The 19989-nt window shown below is 44.6% G+C and overlaps 1 long non-coding RNA gene across 1 annotated transcript; it reads right to left on the bottom strand.

The window, feature by feature from the left end:
* Positions 1-251: 251 nt before the first annotated feature.
* LOC137164220 (uncharacterized) lies at positions 252-3059 on the bottom strand. Its single transcript, XR_010922972.1, has 2 exons — positions 2593-3059; positions 252-444 (listed from the first exon to the last, which is right to left on the bottom strand). It is a non-coding gene; the product is annotated as an uncharacterized lncRNA (long non-coding RNA).
* Positions 3060-19989: the final 16930 nt, after the last annotated feature.

Raw genomic sequence — 19989 nt, 5'->3', positions numbered from 1 at the left:
CTACAAGCTTTTCCCTATTTGTTATACTTTCTAGTTTCCACAAAACATTATAATTAATTAACTGGCAATAAAACAATAAGGCTTTTGTTTAGATTTGAAATCTTCCCAATCCCAATTATCTACAGAATTTACAGTATCAGTTGTTTATCTACATGTAACTTACTTTAATAGGCAGGTACTGGAGATGATAGTTGAATAACCAGGATGAAAGGTAGCTTTGCATATGAAAAGGACCCCAATAGTGAAGTCAATTAGAGATTATCAAATTTAATCCAATTAAAGATTAATCAAAGGGCTGAAAGAGTTTAGTTTGGACTCTTCTCTGTCATGTTCAAACCTGAGCTGGTTCCAAACCAGATTCCATTTTATATGAATCTCCAGCATTCCAAGGAGTACGGCCAGAGAGGAGAAATGTTCACCTAACTGTTCCCAGTTTGGGCCAGTCTGTAAATAAAGAAAAAATAAATTGGGTGGAATTTTTAAAGCATGAAGTAATGGCTTAACTGCTCCCATTAAAATTAATGGTAGATTTATCATTGGCGTCATGGTAGCAAGGTTTGACAAATGTGGAGTGCTTTTAAGAATGCTTCCTTAAGTGTTTATAATGTGAATAAATGTCATGCCTTTCCTAGCGAAACCATGTATGTTAATTGGCTTTATTTACTAAATTAAAAATGGGATAAACAAACAAATTAAAAATGGTAGTATTGCCTAGTAGACTAAGAACAGGACTAAGACACAGGAACACCTGGGTATAATTCCCAGTTCTGACACCCCGGGTTTTGGTTTCCTCATCTATAAAATGTGGGTAATAATACTTACAGTGGTGCTTGAAAGAGGGATTACATTTTTCAAAGCAATAGACAAACATTATTTAGTAAAGAGCTAGTAGAGTGCCCAAAATTCTTCCATGCCGATGCAGCACTTCTTTTCTCTTACCAGCTTGAGTGTAGAATAAAAAACGTTGACCTTCCTTGATTGTTCTAAGATACGTGGCCTAATTTTCAGAGGTGCTGAACATCCTCACTCCCCCAGAGGGACATGCTCCACCTCTTTGAAATTCAGACTGCTGATGTCCCTTTGTATCTACTATGGTGTTCAGCACACAGGACTTGCTCCTTGCTTGTTGATCAACTGATATAGGTCAGTCGTGTCATGGGATCGGCATCAATTCCCCTGCAGCAGGGTCTTAACTCAACTAAAAAATCACTCATCCAGTATTAGCTTTTATTTGATTTTCTGCCAGCCAGGCCAGTGTCCAGAACTCTTAGATAATATCAATCTAAAATCCAGTGCTTTGTGTAACTTGGACACCTACCTCAATTGTTTTTGTGGACTCTCACTCCATCTGATATTTATTAATCACTGGTACAATTTGCAACTAAAATCAGTGCTAAATCCATTTTACTAAACAATCTAGCTGACAGCTTGAAATCTAAATGTACAAATGTTATGATTGCTCTGAGTGTTATGCAGTGCAAATGTTGCAGAAGAAGAAATGAGCTATGTCTACACTGCAGTTAGACACACAGGGCTGGGCTCTACCAAGTGACTTGGGCTCATGGGGCTCAGCCTAAGGGGCTGTTTACTTGTGGTGTAAACATTTATGCTTGGGCTACAGCCTTAGCTCTGGAGCTCTTCCACCTCACAGGGTTCTAGTGCCTGGGCCACACCCCGACCCCAAACTCTGCATCATAATTAAAAGCCCCTTAGCCCGAGCCCTGTGGCAGCTGGCACGTGGGTTTTTAAATGCAATGTAGAGCTGCTGGGGGAGTCTGGAACCCTGCAGTCTATTCATGACTAGCCTGGTGACCTTTGGGAAATCACAGCACTAAGCTCTTGGTGACTCAGTTTTCCCATTTATAAAATGGAAATAGTAGCTCCTTCACCAGGGCGTTGTGAGGAGGACTAAATAATTCTGCTGGGCTTTCCAAAAGCAAGTAGTGCTCGGTGCCCTCTGCGCCCTGGCAATTAATGGGATTGACCACTGAGTGAGGCCAGGCGATCAGCGTCCTCCAGCCAGTGTGCATGGGCAAGCAGAGCCCGCATCTTTCAAACGTGCTTTGAGCTCTGTGGCGGGAAGGAGCCACGGTATTATTACGGTCCTTTGCCTTCCCAGGAAACTGTCAGCTTCAACCAGAGGCTGCCAGCGCCCCAGCCCAGGGACCAGAGCTCTCGACCCCCTTCCTCCAGCTCCCGCTCTCTGGCTGCTAGGGCCGGTAGAAGCCCACAGAGCCGCCACTTGTTGGCACGGGGAGAGCAGGGCTTCAAGAGCGCGGGGAGCCCCCGCCCGCACTGCCCTGTGCAGCGCGCCGCGCTCCCTCAGAGCCGCAGCTCTCGCCGCGCGCTAGGAGCCCCCGGCCCCCAGGGCTGTAGAATTAGCGCCAGAGGGCGGGTGGGGACGAGGGCAGAGCCAGCGGGAGACGCTCGCCGGCGGTCAGGCTGGCGCAGGGCAGGGCTGGCCCGCAGCCCAGGCGTCTCCGCGCCGCGCCCATCCTCACGCACCTACCCCGCTGGGCTCCGGGGCGTGGCTGAGCGTCGGGCGGGATAGGACCAGCCTGTCCCCGCTCATGTCCGGCACCTGCCCCTTACCTGGGTGCGGGACCCAAGGGCTTGGCTCCGTCCGGTTCCGGCTCCTGGGGGCAGCTCAGCCGACGCAGTGCCTGGTAGGGGCCTCAGCTACTCCAGTGGCGGCATATCCCGGACCCGCTGCAGCGATCAGCACTCAGGGAGGGGAGTCTCGGCCAGGGCTCCACCCTCCCACCCCGACCCTGCCTGGAATCGCCGCTCCCGGGGGCCGGGGTTCCCTGCGCCTCCCGCTTGGCGCCAGCGGGGCTCCGCCAGTGCTCGCCTAGCCCGGCCGCCTGCCCAGCGGGAGCCCCCAGGTGTCGCCTCCTGCGGTGCCGGTCCGCGCTCTGTGCGGCGGGAGCGCACCCCGCCACGCGCCCAAGGGGAGCCGGGGACCGCAGGTCACGCCAGCGCGGTGCGTGGGTACAGCGGAGGGCGCTTCAATTAACCTCCCCGCCCCCCAACCAGTTTAAAAGTCAAGATCGGCTCCAAGAAAGGCCCCGTGTCTGTGCGATCGTACGCCAGTGGCGCAGCAGGCAAGGTAGGCGAGGGCATAGGATTTGCTGGCCCAACGTCAGGTGGCGAGCGAGAGGCAAGCTATCCAGCCGAGAAGAGATCTGTGTGGCTCCATCCTTGTCTCACTCTCACCAGCAGAAGTTGGGCCAATCATACAAACTATTACCTCCCCCCCTCTTGTCTCTCTACTATCATGGGACCCACCTGGGCTACAACATCACTGGCTGCTTACCAGTTGTAACAGATAGCCAAGCTAGTGCCTATGGATCCCGGGGTGATGGGTGCCCTAGAGCCTACAGGGTTAGATCCCTTTAAACCCCGACTTTTAAGGGTCGGTTAATTTTGGGTGCCTCCATTTTTGGGTTGGGAGCGGGGGTCAGCGGACGAAACGGGCAGTAAAGGTGCTCAGTAGCTCTGAACATCAGGCTTGCTCAGCTTCAAGCAGGGCAATAGTTCCCAACCTTTTTGAGTGAAAGCCCCACTAGGTAAAACACGCCCCCTCCCCCTGCAGCCCCCTGTCCCGCCCTTTCATTGGCCATAAACACATATAACCTCTATACACATATATATTGATAATAATATTAACACTAACTTACATACAGTCATAATAAATTACTCTTACCTGAGTAAGAGGCTACGCCTTCGCTGGCTGGTGCAGCCACCACTGACACCCATGTGGCCCTGCCTCTTCCCATTCCTCATGGACTGAAGGTAATGGAGGTGGGCTCTGGTGGGTTGCTCCGGGGCTGCTGTTCCCTTGGGGAGCGGTTGCTCCTCCACTCTGACCAGCATGGAGCTTGGGCAGGGGACTAAATGACCTCAATAGTACTGAAGCCTCATGGACCCCCTGTAAACTTTGGTGCAACCCTCCAGGTTGAGAACTGTTGAAGTAGGGCACTCCAAATTAGTGGACACTTTGGAAAAGTGTGGCTATTTTATGGCTATTACTATCTTCGTTACAATCCAAATGGTATTGGGGAGGACATCACTGAAAATGGTTGGTGCTTTACAGCTGCATCAGTGAGTACAAACGGATACACTACAGCTTTTTGTTTGCAGTGTTGATCTCAGGATATTACAGCAATTAGCGGACCAATTATTAGACCAACACAGAAGAGCACGGTGTAGCTTGAAAGCTCATCTCTGCCGTTTACAGACATTGGCCAATAAAAGCTATTACCTCAATCACGCTTATCACACTAAGATCCCAGAATTGGTTTAAACATAGGTCCAACTTAATTGGAGTGTTCCACAATAAAAATGATGCACTTCAGGTGCTGGGCTGGAACTGGGCAACAGCAAGTGAACAAATCATGTGATCTGGAGGTCAAGGGGCTTGAGACTGATGGCTGCTGTGTTCTCTACCTGACACTGCCAGTAGCTCATCGTGGATGACCTTGGGCAGTCTTGTAACCTCTTCGTGCAGGACTGGCTTGCATTTTACACCCTGCCCCCCACCTCATGTGAGCACCTCTAAATACAAGACCCCCAAGCACAGTGTCATTGTGAGCCCAATGTATGATGAGGGAGACCCATATGAACACACTGTGGTATTCAAGCCTGTAGTGTCCAGGATGCTGATGCTGCATTGGCCAACAAGCCAGGATTCTTGTCCCTGCATGGGAAATTCAGCTGAAGGGTCAGGAAGTGTCATGTGAAATACAACTACAGCAAGACTGAGAGGGTCAGCCAGCTCTTGTCCCAGCACCATGGCTACTCTCATAATAATAAGGCTGCTGTGCTAGCACCTGTCAAAACTGCTAGCACAACACAAGGTATGAAGCAACTCTGGCCAGTGCAGGCCATGCTAGGAATGGTTATCTGCTGTTGTATCTTCATATTTGTTCAGGCACCCTGGACTTTATACGCTTTGATGTCAACGAAGCTACATCAGTTTACATTAGCTTGAAGTTTTGGTCAACAATCATTGCCACATAATCAATCTCTGTATGGTGCTTTTGGACCTGAGATTAAAAAGTGCTATAATGCATATAAATTATTACTAGTATTTATTTACTTTTTACAGGCTAAGACCTGGAGTGATGCTGGTCATAAATCACCTACTGATGAGACCTCCAACAATGGAGAGAGCTAATTTGTCATTTTAAGAGGAGAGATTTTTAAAATGTCACTGTTTGCCTTTGAGTATAGCCTTCTGCATTAGGTGATGTTGGAAATACTAGCTATAACTGGACTTTATTTTCCCTGTCAGCTTCTTACAAGACAGCATTAAGCAACATCCTGTACAAAGAGTTCTGGCTTGCAAGGGAAAAAAAGAGCATGAATCTCTAGTTGCATCATCAGTTTCCACTGCCACACAAATTAACTCTAATTTACAGGAGTGATTTTTATAAACGCCTTTGCCAGCTTATAATGTAATATTCAATCTGAAGCCTTTGTGGACTGTATGTATGTAAACCTGTCATATATAAATCAAAGTTATCAGAGTGTCATTGAAAAATAAACAGAAGCTATTCAACAGACACAAACTATTATTACAGCTGAAAAGCGTCTGCTGTATAAAAACCTTATGATTAATTATTAAGCAGCTCCATCTGTAAAATAACAGTGCTTTCAGTACATGAGTACCAGCATATCGAGGTATAATAGAAGCATCTCATCCTAACAATGTGATTGTATAAACACGCTACAAAGGAGAAATTACTAACTGCCACACTGCACAGGAGAGGCAGTGTGATCTAGTTGCAATAATGGGGGACTGAATTGGCACACCTGGTTTCTATTCCTGGCTCTGCCACAGACTTAGTCTATGGCGTTGAACAAGTTATTTGACCTCTTCTTGCCTCAGCTTCCCCTCCTATAAAATGGGAATAATAATACCCATCTTTGTGAAGTATTTTAAAATACCTGTATGAAAGGTGCTTGATAAATTGCTTTGCATTTCACCTACAAATGCTAAGCAGTCACAACAATTATTGAAACTGACATGGGATTGAAGCCAATGGGCATTGAACGTGCTCAGCACTTTTGAAAATCAGTCCACTATCTTTTCCTTATCTGCTGTATGGATGCTGTTTATAAACCAGGCTTGGACACACTCCTTGAATATCATCCCGGGTTTCTGATCCTATCCTGAATTCACCTTGAATTACATCCCTCATATAGCGTAGTTGACACCATCCTAAAGTTTGCATGAACATTTTTTAAACGAAATGCTTCTAGCATGGTTTGGCATACAACTTCCTGCTTTTCACATGCAGTTGCAGGCAAGTTTTTATGACCACAAAGACGTCACTTTTATTGCGGTTTCCACTGCCACTACAGAGGAAATACCAGGCGGTACTTCCCCTGCACCACTTAAAAACACTGAAAAGCTTAAAGAGGCAGCCTATTTATTCAGTTATTTATTTATTTAGCCTATGCATGTATCCCAGATTGAAAGCATTGATCAATTAAAGCATTGAGGTACAATAGTAAGTTGCATAATTTAGGGGGGAAACCATATCAAAGCTATTGATCGCACTTTTATAAATAGTTTATAAAGGGTTAATGAATGATAATGGCTGGTTAGCCAATTTCTTATATATATTGGTATAGTTTCCAACAGATCAATAGATTGTTTATTACCATGGCTTATAACACTGGCTATTGAAACTGCTCAGCTCTGTAACATGATTTTATATATATATATACAATGTATCAATAATGCATAAAGCTTTGCTAAGCCATTTATAAATGGAACCTTCATATAAAGTGTGACCAGCATAGTTATTGAAAGAAGACCCAAAACAGACATTCTCTCATCTGCATGAAAAAAGTGAATAGTAACTAGGACTAGTGCTGGGCTTATACTGCAAAAAGGATTTGTACTCAGCTGAGGATCAGGACCTTTAGTTTTGTAGTGGGCTTCTCCACCCAAACTGAACTGAACTGAGGCCATGAAATGTAAATAGCCATGGATAAGCTCAAAGATGAATAACTAATACTTTGTAAATTAAGTCCCCAAATTGCATTTTGGTGATTCATAAATTAATTGATAATTTCTTTTGTGTATTGCATTGACCATGTATTTCTTATTGCACCTCTGGACTCTTGCATACTGTACAACAGAGAGATAAAATGTTCTCAGGGGATGAGGCTGGTCTCATCTATAACAGGCTCCCAGCCATTGCTGAGTGTGTTTTCTTTAGGTGTGTACCACAATAAACAATTGTGTTCATTTGGATATATTCCAGTAATAATGAGACAGAGTTCCTGTTATTCCTTGTGTCTCTGCATTTAAAAGACCAGTATGAAAAAGGTTTCAAAATACCAAGTATTTGAATTATTTTTCCAACTAATTTTCACAGGATATATAGACAAATCTATTTGCTTTTCAATGTACTCACAACTTCCAAAGAACCCAGACATTTGTACAGAACAGCTGGGAGGGGAATGGAAGATGACTCCTGGATATTCTTCAGGCTTTTTGGAAAGCTTTTATTAAAACTACACACTCTACAGTTGGTTCATCAAAATGATGGACCAACAAAAAAGAAATTACAGTATGTGCTTGGATATCTTTTTTTCCCTTAGAACTATAGGACTAGCCTGCTTACTTACACATATATACCTTTCCTTATAGATTTAAGTATTGTTGTTTTATTATACTAGAGTCATATGAACGTATTATAGCTGTAATGCAAGGTACCCTTACAGACCACATCCTGTATGAAAGCTAAGGCAGTTAGCATACATATGTTTGGGATAAAAAGGGGCAAACCATGTTACTTGGGGATAATCACCAGCTACTCCTTCTTTAAGCTTCTTTTAGTTAGTGTTTGTTAGACTCTTTTGTTTTTAGTTTATACTTCGTATTATTTGTAGTCTTAGCCTTATAGCTCTTAGCTCTCGAGTATCGCCTGGCTCTCCACCCCTCCACTCAAGCGTTGAGGAACCGGACATCTCTCTCAACCAGGACATCAGGGAAGAGTGTGAATATATTAATCCAAAGCATACAGTATAAATATATATATAATCACATGTGTCTTTAGATTAAGAATGTACTCCTACCCATTATCCATTTGATTATTCATTTTCTTTTAATCAGTCATTTATCTATCATTTTATGTTATCTTAATAAAAGCTTATACAATTATACAGATTCGGTTATCAGTGTGAGCATTCCTGTCATGCACCCCAGAGGGGTCTCTATAAAACTCTTCTGGAGCCTGATTCCAGGACTATCTTCTGATCAGATCACCTGGGAGCCTATAACCCCATTCAAATTACTAAACACCCAGAAATCAGGCAACAGAACAGTGGAGCCCAAACTTTTCCTGTCATGCTCCCCCGACCAGTAATGGAATCTGTCCCAAATTACTGCACAGTTAACTCAGCAGAGGAGCTTGGGCTAAAAGTAGAACTGGGGATGAGGGAGGAGCTGGCATTAGCCATGGAGCTGGCCTGGGGGCAGAGAGGGAATGAGGTCAGAGCTGGGCCAGGGGCATAGCTGTGCCTGGAGGCAGAGTGGAGCTGAGTGGCGATCCCTCTGGCCCGGGCCCTACCATACACCCCTCCCAAACATCCTTTGTGGCCCTCTGGGGCACATCCCAGTTTGGGGACCACTGTCTTAAAAAGCAGAGGTGAGCCCAATGAAGATCCTCCAAGCCAAACATCTTCCAATTTCAGATGTCTTGGATGCAGAGCCATATGGGTTTCTGTGAGCTTCATTCTGAATCAGATCCAAACATGGAAGTAGAGTGTATTCTCATTCTTATGTGGTCAAAAATCTGGCAACCCCAGCACAATGACGTTACACTGGGGATTTAGTTGGCGCAATGTAAATACAAGCAAAGGAACAGAAAAGTAATGAATAGTTGATAGTGCAGTCTGAGTAAACGAAATAATCTCACTGATCAAAAAGTAGCACATCTCATCAGACTTCGAACACTGGAATAATTCAACATGTATTGTAACTTGACAATACCTGCATTATGAGTATGGAACACTGAAGCAGCAACTGGTTGGCCAAAGTTTCAGCTACTTGAATAAATATCAGATCCTGGTAAAATGGCTCAGAATTCATTCATCATGCTTTAGAGCCTATCATTATGGCCAAGAAAGAGGGAGGGGAAATTGTAAGGCTTAATCTTTGAGGGCCCAATCCTGACACCTTTATATGGGTGCAGTGGAATTACTCATATGATTAAAAGTTGCAGGATTAGGCCTATAATACCTATTTTAAAACTAGTCTCATAACCTATAAGCTTGAGTATCCCTTATTAAATTTGCCTCTAACTGTTTTCATATTGGTGTGTCCAGCAGTTATTTTTACAGACACACGCACGCACGCATGCCCGCCCTCCTGCGGTCCTTTCCAACTCTAATCTTCTATGGGTCTATGATACACTGACTTATCTGTTGGTATCTAGTCATTGCATCCCCCTGAATATCCCATTTTATTCAGTAGCAATAACCCAGCCAGTGCCATTAGAGGTTTAGCAAGTGCAAACAAAAGGAAGGATGACGCTGCCACCGGTAACACCAAAAGAACTAGCTTGTGAAATAAATTATAAATTGCACACACTGGCATATGCTGAACGTCAGTGCAAGTGTGGCTTAAACGCAGTACCTCCAAGACAGCCTTGTGCCTTGTGTCACTGACGACAGCTGTAATTGCGCAAAACCAGCCCCCTAGCATGGCTGTATTGCTTCACTCTGACAACTTCCTCAAGTGTGGAAACAGTATAACAAGTGCATAGCTAGTCATGGGTTGCATGGCAATTCCTCTTTTTGTAATCTAAGGAGCTCAAAGTGCTTTACAAACTCTAATTCATGAACCCTCACAACACTGTAGTGAAGTAAGTGTGATTGTCCCAGTTTTAGAGATGAGGAAACTGAGGCACAGGGACTTGCCGAGGATCACACAGGAAGTCAGTGGCAAAGTTCAGAATAGAGGCCTGGAGTCCTGGCAGCCAGTCCCCTTGTGTCGCCTCTAAAAAGGTACATTTCCATCCACAAGTGGGATTTGCACACAAAAGTTCAGCAGGGAGGACAGCACTGACTTATGTCCACCATTGTGGGCCTTTGCATTCAGCCCTCTCCCTTCTGGGGCTTTACTTCATTCCACTTCATCCAGTGTCCATTTGACTCCTCCCCTAAGCACTACCTTTGCAAACAGCCACCTTCTTCTTCTGGAGGTTCTGATGTTTTAGTTAGCAAGCAGGCAGACTCAGCAAGAGCTCATGAGGCTGTAAAACGAAGATGGTAGTCCAGATCGCTGCAGGGTACAACATGTGGAGGGTATACATCAGGGAGGTGGTTTCCCTGATGCTAGAGCCAGTCTTATATCTGAGTTTAGGGTAGCCTGGAAGCTGCTGTAAATTTTGCCAGGGGGCGATGGCTTCCAAGGAGCCAGAATGGAGCATGCTCCAGCAACAGACCCCTACCTACACTGTAGAGTGAGGCTGACTCTGTCCGGGGATTTGCTGCCAGTCTCTGCTGCCGTTGGGTATATCCAATGCTGGATTTAGGGGCAGGTGAACCAGGCAACCACCTGGGGTGCTGAGCTTGGGGGAAGCTGGGCTTGAGGGGGAGCCAGGCTTGGGGGGGCTGTTTTTGTTGTTAGCCACAAAAGGGAAAATAAAATGTTTCAGGTATTCCGTCTGTGGATTCATTTTTCCCTAACCTCCTAGAATGTTCTGGACCTTTGCAGAATCTCATGGAACCTTCCAGACTTTCTAAGAACTACATTTTCCTTGAACCTCCTAGAAATGTTGTCAGCCATACCCTCGTGGGTACATAAAGGGTGGGGGCATCGCCATTCAGTTAGTGAAATGTAAGCACAAACTGAAGTGAAGTGAGTGCCCAGCTGTAATAGTGTGAACCTTGTTTTATTCTGTAATTGAGAAAGCGTACTTGGGTTTTAAGACTTGAAGAGTGTAAGTAACGACCGATAAAGGACATATTTAATGAGACCTCAGGGATTTCTATGGAACTCCTACCTACGCAACAATGTCAAATAAACACTGTTACTTCTTTTGTCATGGTTAATGTGTAATGTAACACAATTTAATACTGGTCCACCCAATGTAGGTGCGCAGTTCAATTTCTTAATGTTATTCTTAAAATTAAAAAGTTTGTATAAGCTTAGAGGAAACGAATTTCTTTATTTGCTCCTATATGGCATGAATAAATACAGATTTACAGATCCTAGTGTGCAAATTTATCGTCTTATGTGACAGGATAAATCATGCATGCAAATCATACATCAAAGCCATGAAATGGGCTACAAATGCAATACAAAATAAGGTAGTCAAAAGTTTAACAAATGGAGGTGGGGCACCATTTGGTCTATGGTCAGTCCTGGGTATATATATATATATACATATATATATACACTGCAATAAAACACCCATGGCTGGTCCACGTCAGCTGACTTGGACTGTGGGGCTATAAAATTGTAGTGTAGATATCTGGGCTTGGGCTGGAGCCGGGATTCTGGGACCCTGTGGAAGGTGGGTCCCAAAGCCAAAGCTCCAGGCCAAACCCAGATTGTCTTTGTTTTTCCTTGTAACTAACATCCTTTTCCAAATATGTGGGGAGACCTTAGCTTGTTTGCAAGTGTTTGCTTTGAGATTTAGAAGTCCCATATTCCAGAATGATATAGGGAACAGAAAGCATGGTTGTATGGCAGCAACCTTAACACCAATGTAACAAAGATTTTTGTAAGTAATACAGATCTTGATGGGTGCAGATGAATCAAGTAATTTCTTTTAAAGAAACTATACAAGCTGATTAAAATGTGCTGATCATTTAAAAAAAAAAATCCAAGTTGACAGAGTCCCTTTAACATCCTTCAAAACATACTTACGCCCCTCCACACAGCTGCTTCTTATTTTTCTCTCTCTCTGACACTATTAATGCCTTGACACATTCTCCTTTAAGCCGTTCTTTTCACTCTGTAAAAGAAAGAAAAATTCACCAAATATCAAAGTTCACAAATGTGTTTTATTTGTATTGCACTTTTGAATATTACACACAACTCCCTTCTGACTGGTGGCCAAAGACACAGGTCCACATTTGTAAGCATACAAATGTATTGTACAGAGTATAAATATGTAACTGCATTGCAGAAGTTGTATCTTTCCAGCAAAAGCACTTACAAACACTAGCAATCAATGTAGCGATACAACTTGTACTAAGCTTTGTGATTTCAGGACAGTTATGGGCTAATATTGACTCTTAACAAGTTACTCTTTCTTTCTGGGCTCTGATTTTGACTATGAGTCTGATCTGCTTTAATGTGGGCTTCTTTGGCTACTTCTCAAATGTGTAGATATTAACTTTTAAATTTAAAATTAAAAAACAAATGAAAAGAAGGGGAATAAGATAGGTTGAATCTCAAAGTCTGATGTGTGGTTTGTTTTTTGATGAAATAATTCTTTTAAGGCCCATCCTGTGAGGTGCAAAGAAGTCAATGGGAGTTGAAGGCATTCAGCACCTTGTAGGACTGGCCCGAAGAATCCATTCATAGTATAATTGTTGATGAGGCTGCAGTGCGCTGCTGATGCCAAATTCAAACAAGGGCAGCACAGAAAAAAGGATCTATAAGGAATCATAGAATGGGGAAGCCAATTCATCCATATAGTGCAATGTAAAAGAAAAGTTTCACTGGGTATTGTAAAACTCAGTTTATTAAACAAGCAGTGTTAGTGACACACACAGTATAGAGCAGCACATGACACTCAGTGAATGACACTCAGTCCCACGTAGGCTCAGGCCTGTTTGATTGCCTCCTAGTGGAACTGTTGGCTGTAACAGTTCTGATTGTTTCCTATTAAAACTGGATTTAAAATTGCAGGTATTATCAGATCTACAGAATAAAGAAATATCTTGCATGGAGATGCACCGTTAATGGTACTTCTTATGGTGTCAAGGTGTGTCTTAGCAGTGTGGATGTAGAACAGCTCAGCTTTGCTTGGCAATTCTCTTCCCACCGTGTAAAAAGAGGACACTCTTATACCATAAACCTACAGTGAAATGAATCTGTAATAGAAGCTGCCCAGCCCCTTGGAATCCTATCTCTGAAATTCTTGACTGTTCATAGCCACCATGCCAATGTTCTTAGAGAGACCTTTTCTCCCAAGTATCTGGTTGAGAGGCAGCAGTTATATGGTTATACAAGATAAATCAGTTGATATGGCATTAGCACTAAAATATCAGATAGCAGCGAGATCAAGGTAAGCAAACGTGCTGCCAGAGAGGTAACACAAGAACAAAGGGGAGAAATGTAAATACCCCAGAGAGAACAGGTAGTCTGTTCATGTACCTGGCATGTGGCTTTGGGCAATGAGCAGCAGAAAACTAACCTAGCCTCGTTTTGGCAAGAAGTTGGATGTAAACCTAACAACACAGTAACTCGCAGATTCTCAGCTGCATGTTGTAATGGAAATGGTGGTTACTTACTGTAAATAGGGGGTTCTTCGAGATGTGTGGTCCCTATCGGGATTTCATACCTGGGTGTGCATGCGTGCCATGCACCAGAACTGGTTGAAGTAGTATCCATCGACCCATGTGTGCATTGTGCATCAGCCACATGGTGAGTACAAGGTTTTATGAGACTGTGCGAGTTGACGCCCCCTCCAGTCCCCTCTTACATACAGGCACAAAGCCTGTAGTAGAAGGATAAGGGGTGGGATTGGAATCCAGATAGGGACCAGACATCTTGAAGAACCCCCAGTTACAGTAAGTAACCTCCCTTTATTCTTTGAGTGCTGGTCCCTTTGTGGATTCCATATGTGGGTAGTGTAAGCGAGCAGTAGTCAGTGTGGAGGTGGGCGTGAGGGCTCAGTAGAGGTGAAAGTTTGCAGGACTGTGTGACTGACTGCCATATCTGCTGCTGCTCTCTGGGCTATGATGCAGTGAGTGGTGAAAGTGTGGATGGAGGACCACGTTACTGCTTTATAAATGTCTTGCCATGGGATGTCCATGAGGATGACAGACATGGTGGCTTGCGCTCTTGTGCCGTGGGCAGTGATGTACACTGGTGTACACAGGTGTGAGGTTTAGGGTAAAAGATTGGGAGTGTATGACTTGACTGAAGTGGAATGGGGAGGCCACCATGGGGAGAAACTTGGGCTAGAGTCAAAGGGAGACCTTGTCCTTGTGGAACACAATGAAGTGTGTGTCCTCCATCATAGCTGCCAGTTCGCTGACTCATCAAGCAGAGGTGATAGCCATTAAAAAAAGATCACCTTCATGGAGAGGTGAGTAAGAGAGCAAGTGGCCAGGGGCTTGACGGGTAGGTTAGTGAGGGCTGAAAGGACAAGGTTAATAAGATCCCAAGGGGAAGTAGATTTCCAGACCAAAGGGAAAGTATTGAGGAGACTTTGGAGGAATCAAGCAGTGGCTGGGTGGCTGAAGGCAAAGAAGCCATTTATAGATGGGAGGAAGGCACTGAGTGCTGCCAGGTGGCCTCGAATGGAGGAGTCGGCAAAGCCCGAAAGTCAAAGATGGAGCAGATAGTCAAGGACGGCTGGTATGGATACAGTGTCTAGGGGGTGATGGTGGCAGGATGCCCACTCCGTGAACCGTCTCCATTTGGCTTGATAGCATGCTCTGGTAGCTGGGCATGTTGAGGACATTGCACACAGATGTGGAGCATGCATTGTCGACTCGTGAGCCCCACCTGAAAACCAGGCTGTGAGGTAAAGAGGTTTACGGGCTGGGGTGGTGGATGAGACCGTATTGTTGCATGAGGAGATTCGGGAGAGGAGGGAGATGGATTGGAGGGGAAGCTGAAAGGTGAAGGTCAGTGCATCAATATTGGCATTGGCCAAAGGGGGCTATGAGGATGAGGACTGCTCAATCCTGCATCACTTTGCGGGACAACTGTGAGAGGCACGGTATGGGCGGGAGGCAAATGTAGTTCTGGTGTCTAGGGGAGAAGAAGCACATCTTTTTGAGAGCCCTGCACAAGAGCACCTCTGGAGCAGAAGAAGGGAAGCTTGTGATTGGTAGCTGTCACGAAAAGGTGCCAGTGTGGTGTACCCCATTGGTGGAAGATGGATTGAAGAGTGGGGTTGTGAAGTTCTCACTCATGGTTGCAATGACAGGAGTGACAGAGTGTCCACAAGGTTGTTATCAACACCCAGTAGATGGCCTGCACGGAGTGTGATGTTGCGTTGTAGGGACCAGTTCCACAGGTGGATTGCCTCAAGACAAAGGGTCAAAGATTTGACTTCGGCTTTTTTGTTTATGTATACAACAGCTGTCATGTTGTCTGAGAGAAGTTACACATCTGGAGCAGATGAGAGGCAGATGTGCTGGACAGGCGTGCTAAACAGCTCATAGTTCTAGGATATTGATGTGCATCCTTGCTTCTCTGAGGAACCAGAGGCCTTCGGCTGTATGGCCCTCTATGTGAGTGCCCCAGCCCACAAATGATGCAGCCATGGTGAGGGTGGCGTGGGGTGTAAGACGATTGAAAGGGGTGACCACCATGACCTTGGTTGGGTTGCACCACCATGAAAGGGAAGTCACAACTGAGGGTGTGAGGACCACCTGTTTGTTGAGGTGGTCTGTCTATGGATTGTACACAAAGCAAAACCACAGTTGAAGATATTGCATGTGAAGCTGGGCATACAGAGTGGCGGAGGTGCCTGCTGCCATGTGTCCCAGAAGTGAAAGGCACTGCTGGAGGCATATGTGGAGACGATGTGCAGTTTCACAATGAGGGAAGTGAGGGAGGCGAAGCGGTCCATTGGGCGGGCCCGTTCCACAAGGGAGTCCAGGTGTGCTCCTATAAAGATGAGTTCTCGGGTAGGCAGGAGGGTAGATTTGGCTTCATTGATGCAGTTACCCAATCTGGTGAGGAGGTCTCATAGTGTATGGATGGTAACGAGGAGGTGTTCATGGACAATACCACTAAAACCTAGTTGTTCAGGAATGGAAACGGAGTGGTCCAGGAATTGCGTATAGGCCGCAACTACTGCGAAGACCTTTGTGAATATGCAGGTGGAGGTGGTGATTCTGAAAAGGAGGCCATGGATTTGGTACTGGGAGTGTCCTACTGTGACGTGAAGGAATTTGCGATGGGCAGGATGGATATCCACATGATAGTACACATCCTTCATATTGAGGCTTCAGGGGGAAGGGAAGTGTGACTATTCAGATACGGAACTTGCGGATAAATTGGTTTAATGCTTATAGATCCAGAATGGGGCAAAGGCCACCTTTTTTTTGGTATAAGGAAATTGGGGAAGGAGAAGCCATGACCACTGTAGTGGTGTGGAACATGTTCTATGGAGCCCTTTTGGAGAAGGGTGTACGCCTCCTTTTGGAGAAGGTCGTATTGAGATGGGTCTCCATGGTCCCCATGGAGGAGGGTGCAAGGAGGAAAGGATGGATGATGTCTAATACCCAATGATTGATGGTAATCTTGCTCCAATTGTGTGCAAAAAGAGCAAGACATGCCCCCCAAAACAAGCACCGAGACTAGAGGAGGAGTGGAGAGAGGTTCATGGGTTTCAAGGGAAGAGTCAAAAGGGTTGTTTGGAGGGGTGCTGTGGAGGAAGTGGAGTTGGCAGGATATCAAGGTCGTTGGGAGCATTGGCAGCGGCGGGATTTTTGCTGTTCTAGAGGGTAGGGTTGGTAGGCAAGCAGTCATAGGAAATAGGTTCATTTAAGGTGTCTCAACTTGGGAACCCAAAAATTGAATGACCAAAAGTCACTTGAAAACTTTGGCCATTGGACACAGCAGAACAGTCCATGCAGCTGATTTTCAGATGGTGGCTGCTTACCGCTTTCTAAAAATTAGGGTGTCAGTCTTCTCTGCTGAGAATGCCATTGAGGAAGCCAACTGTGATAGTGGTGCTGAGATGGAGGAATTAAATGGACTGATATCAATAGACGCATTTCACACCTCAGCATTTTGTTTGAGAGGGATTTAGATAGAGAAGTAACGATATAAAGAGGGGATAAAGGAAGCAAATAGGAAACACTAAGAAGGAAAAAACAGAAGGAAGGTTAAAAAGGAAATATAGAAAGATGGAGGAAATTCATCTGAGCACAAAGAAAGTCTCATCCATGGCAGACAAGAGTCACTGCTGCAAGCAGAGCTAATTCAGATACCATGAAGTACAGCGGCAACAGTGAAGAGCTGAATCAACCCAAGTACTTGAAGCATATTCTCATGAAATCTCTTTCTCTCTGTGCCTTCATTTCACTTTGAATCAGTTGTAGTCCCAAGGCCTTCCAATAGCTCCCTGTTTCTACTGGCCTTCACTGAGATTTAAGTTGCAACACATCTATTCTGCAGACTTCTACTTAAAATATGTCACTGGGTGGCTCTCATGTTCCTGCAGTTATCAAATAACCACTGCATGGACCTTAGCCCTAACCCTAACCCTGCCCAAGAGGGGATTTTTTTTTTGACTCACCAAGGAAAGCTGCCATCATTAGATCACAAGGGTCCTAATTTGAGTCTCAGCTGTGCTAACATGCAAGACACACACACAGAGACTATCTAGCCAACAGATAGAGCATTTTCTGTTATTGTTAACTACTGGCTCTTCTACCCAAGGAAAAGGTTTGTCTGGAAAGTATGGGTCACATTGCTTCCATCTGGGGAAAACCCTACAGAGCATGAAGGATACTACATGAATTCACACTCAAGAAGCTTTCTACAAATTATTCAGGGGCAAGGAGGGGAGAGTGATAGGACATGGGTGTTTCTCCTGGTTGACTCCCTCAAGTTATCTGCAGAGGCAGAAGCATCCATAAAATGACCTGGAACAGGACAGGGCAAAGCAAGGCCCCCCTCTCTCCACCATGGCAGCGTAACTCCTTCCGAAGCAGGCTGGGAGAGGTGGTATTGCAGCTGCACAGTGGGATTTGTTATTGGTTATTACTTTTGGAGTAGATGTGCACTTGGAGAACCAGAGAAGCTGCTCTCTCGTTCCTCCCTGGATGCACTCCCAGAATTGAAAAGAGCCCAAGAAGACAGGAGCTCCAAGTGTGGAATGCCACAGATGTGCTGCTCTCCTGTAGGTGCAGATTGGGCCTCTAATGTGGCATGCTGTTCTAACCTCTGCCTTATGAAGCAGAGAGGAGCAGACAGCCTTATGAAACTACTTTTGTGGAGCCAAAAGAATGCTGTGGGGAGATATATTCTGCATAAATCTGACAATAATTCGACCACTTCAGTAATGTAGCTGCTGCCTTCACAGTACCATTCAGAAATTGGGGTCTTCAGCTAAATGCTGAGGGTGGATGACCTCCTTAAATGCACAGGGAGTCTCAAGTGGGCTGCAGAAAGATCCCTGTACCTATTTAACAGCCAAAGCTGGAAGTGAAGAGCAGATGAGCGCAATCTCAGATTTGATACAGGGTGAAATTCTGGTCACACTGAAGTCAGTGGCAAAGCTCCATTAGTGGCAATGGGGCTAGGATTACACTTAGAGAGGCACTTGGTGCAACCCAACTCATCTAACAGAGTTCCATGGAATGTTTCCATTGCTGGACTGGAGAACAGCTCTGGCTGGAATCTGTGTAAACACCAAAGGGCAGCTAACATGCCAGTAGACGGTGCACCAGATACATTACTATACAAATAACACTGAAAACAGGCTGAAATGATGGGACGTGGGCTAAGCCCACAGTTATATCTCCTAAATCCTTTGAACCACTGCATCTGTGACACTTCTGATAATGTTTCAGAATTGGCCAGTCAAATTTGCCTGACATTGTCATTTTTGATAACATGATTTTTAAGGGCAGAAATGACATCAGCAAAGATACTGGTTCAGCGTGAGGCCTCAGAACAGCCCTGTCCACATTCTTCTAGTCAAACCTGTCGGATCTCCTGTTCATATTTCAGTGTTGAAGATTGGCATATTAGTTAACACTTCAATACCAACGTACACTGCAATATGCTCTGAGTGACCAAAAATCCTTAAAGAGAGCTTTGTCAGTTATAAGAAACTACACGTCTGTCTCCAAATGGTTAGCAATCACCACTCAAGAGGACTATAATGTAGATGACAGTAACATTTGTTTTTTCAGTTTATATTTGGCAGCAATGTTGTCTGCTCCATCATTCTTCCTCTCGCTATGTGAATCTTTCACATATGAACACAGAAGAGAAACATATTTTAAAAAAATAGGTCATGGCATTGTCAAACCACAGAAGCTGGCAGAGGGACTGCAGAGTAGATGTAGCTCCAAGAACTACTTTTAATAATGTTTTGAAATTGGCTAAATTTCAAAATTGATGGTTATTTCTTTACAGATAATTATAAAATTGTATTTGTAAAATTCTCTCCACTGTACCAAAACAGCAAATACCTATTTATAGTGCATCTCTGCCCCAAAGCCTCTGGGAACGTCAATACATCCAAAAGCCAGGATAGTTTAACTGTTCTTTTTATTTTTCTTAGGTTGTGTGATTTTCAGTATCACTTGAGGCTTCAGCAGTTTCTTAGATGCAATGCCACAGCATGTACTATGTTGTTATCATCCCAGCAACCATATTATGCAGCTGGAACGGGTTCTTAGAGGAAGATATGGGGTGCCTTTACAAAGATTAATACAGTGAGCCCTACTAACAACCATCACAGAGACCCAATGATGATCTGAGATTATTAAAATGTATAAAAAGAAGAGGATTGTGCCCTTTGTGCTTCTTTATGATGTAGAAAGAATGCGTAAAATGATTGTCTCTTGTTCGCCCTACAAACTATATTTTTTCCTACTTGTTTTTCACCTTAGAAATTTCAGGAATGTCAAGTCTGCTCTTTCTTGATTTTCCTGGCGAACACATTGGAGATCTCAGAAAGGTAGATTGTGAGCTCTTAACCCTTACATGAAGGAGCTTGGGAGCTGAATCTTTAACAGAGCTTTAACAAGGGTTTCTTGTGTGTTTATGTTAAACACGTTAATAAAACCAGAGTTTTAAACAGT

Source organism: Emydura macquarii, unplaced genomic scaffold (genome assembly GCF_026122565.2).
Source record: "Emydura macquarii macquarii isolate MOO-44397 ecotype Brisbane River unplaced genomic scaffold, CSIRO-AGI_Emac_v2 contig_2676, whole genome shotgun sequence".
NCBI lineage: Eukaryota > Metazoa > Chordata > Testudines > Chelidae > Emydura > Emydura macquarii.
Note: the sequence above shows the minus strand (reverse complement) of the source record. Positions and strands in the feature narration are given on the sequence as shown.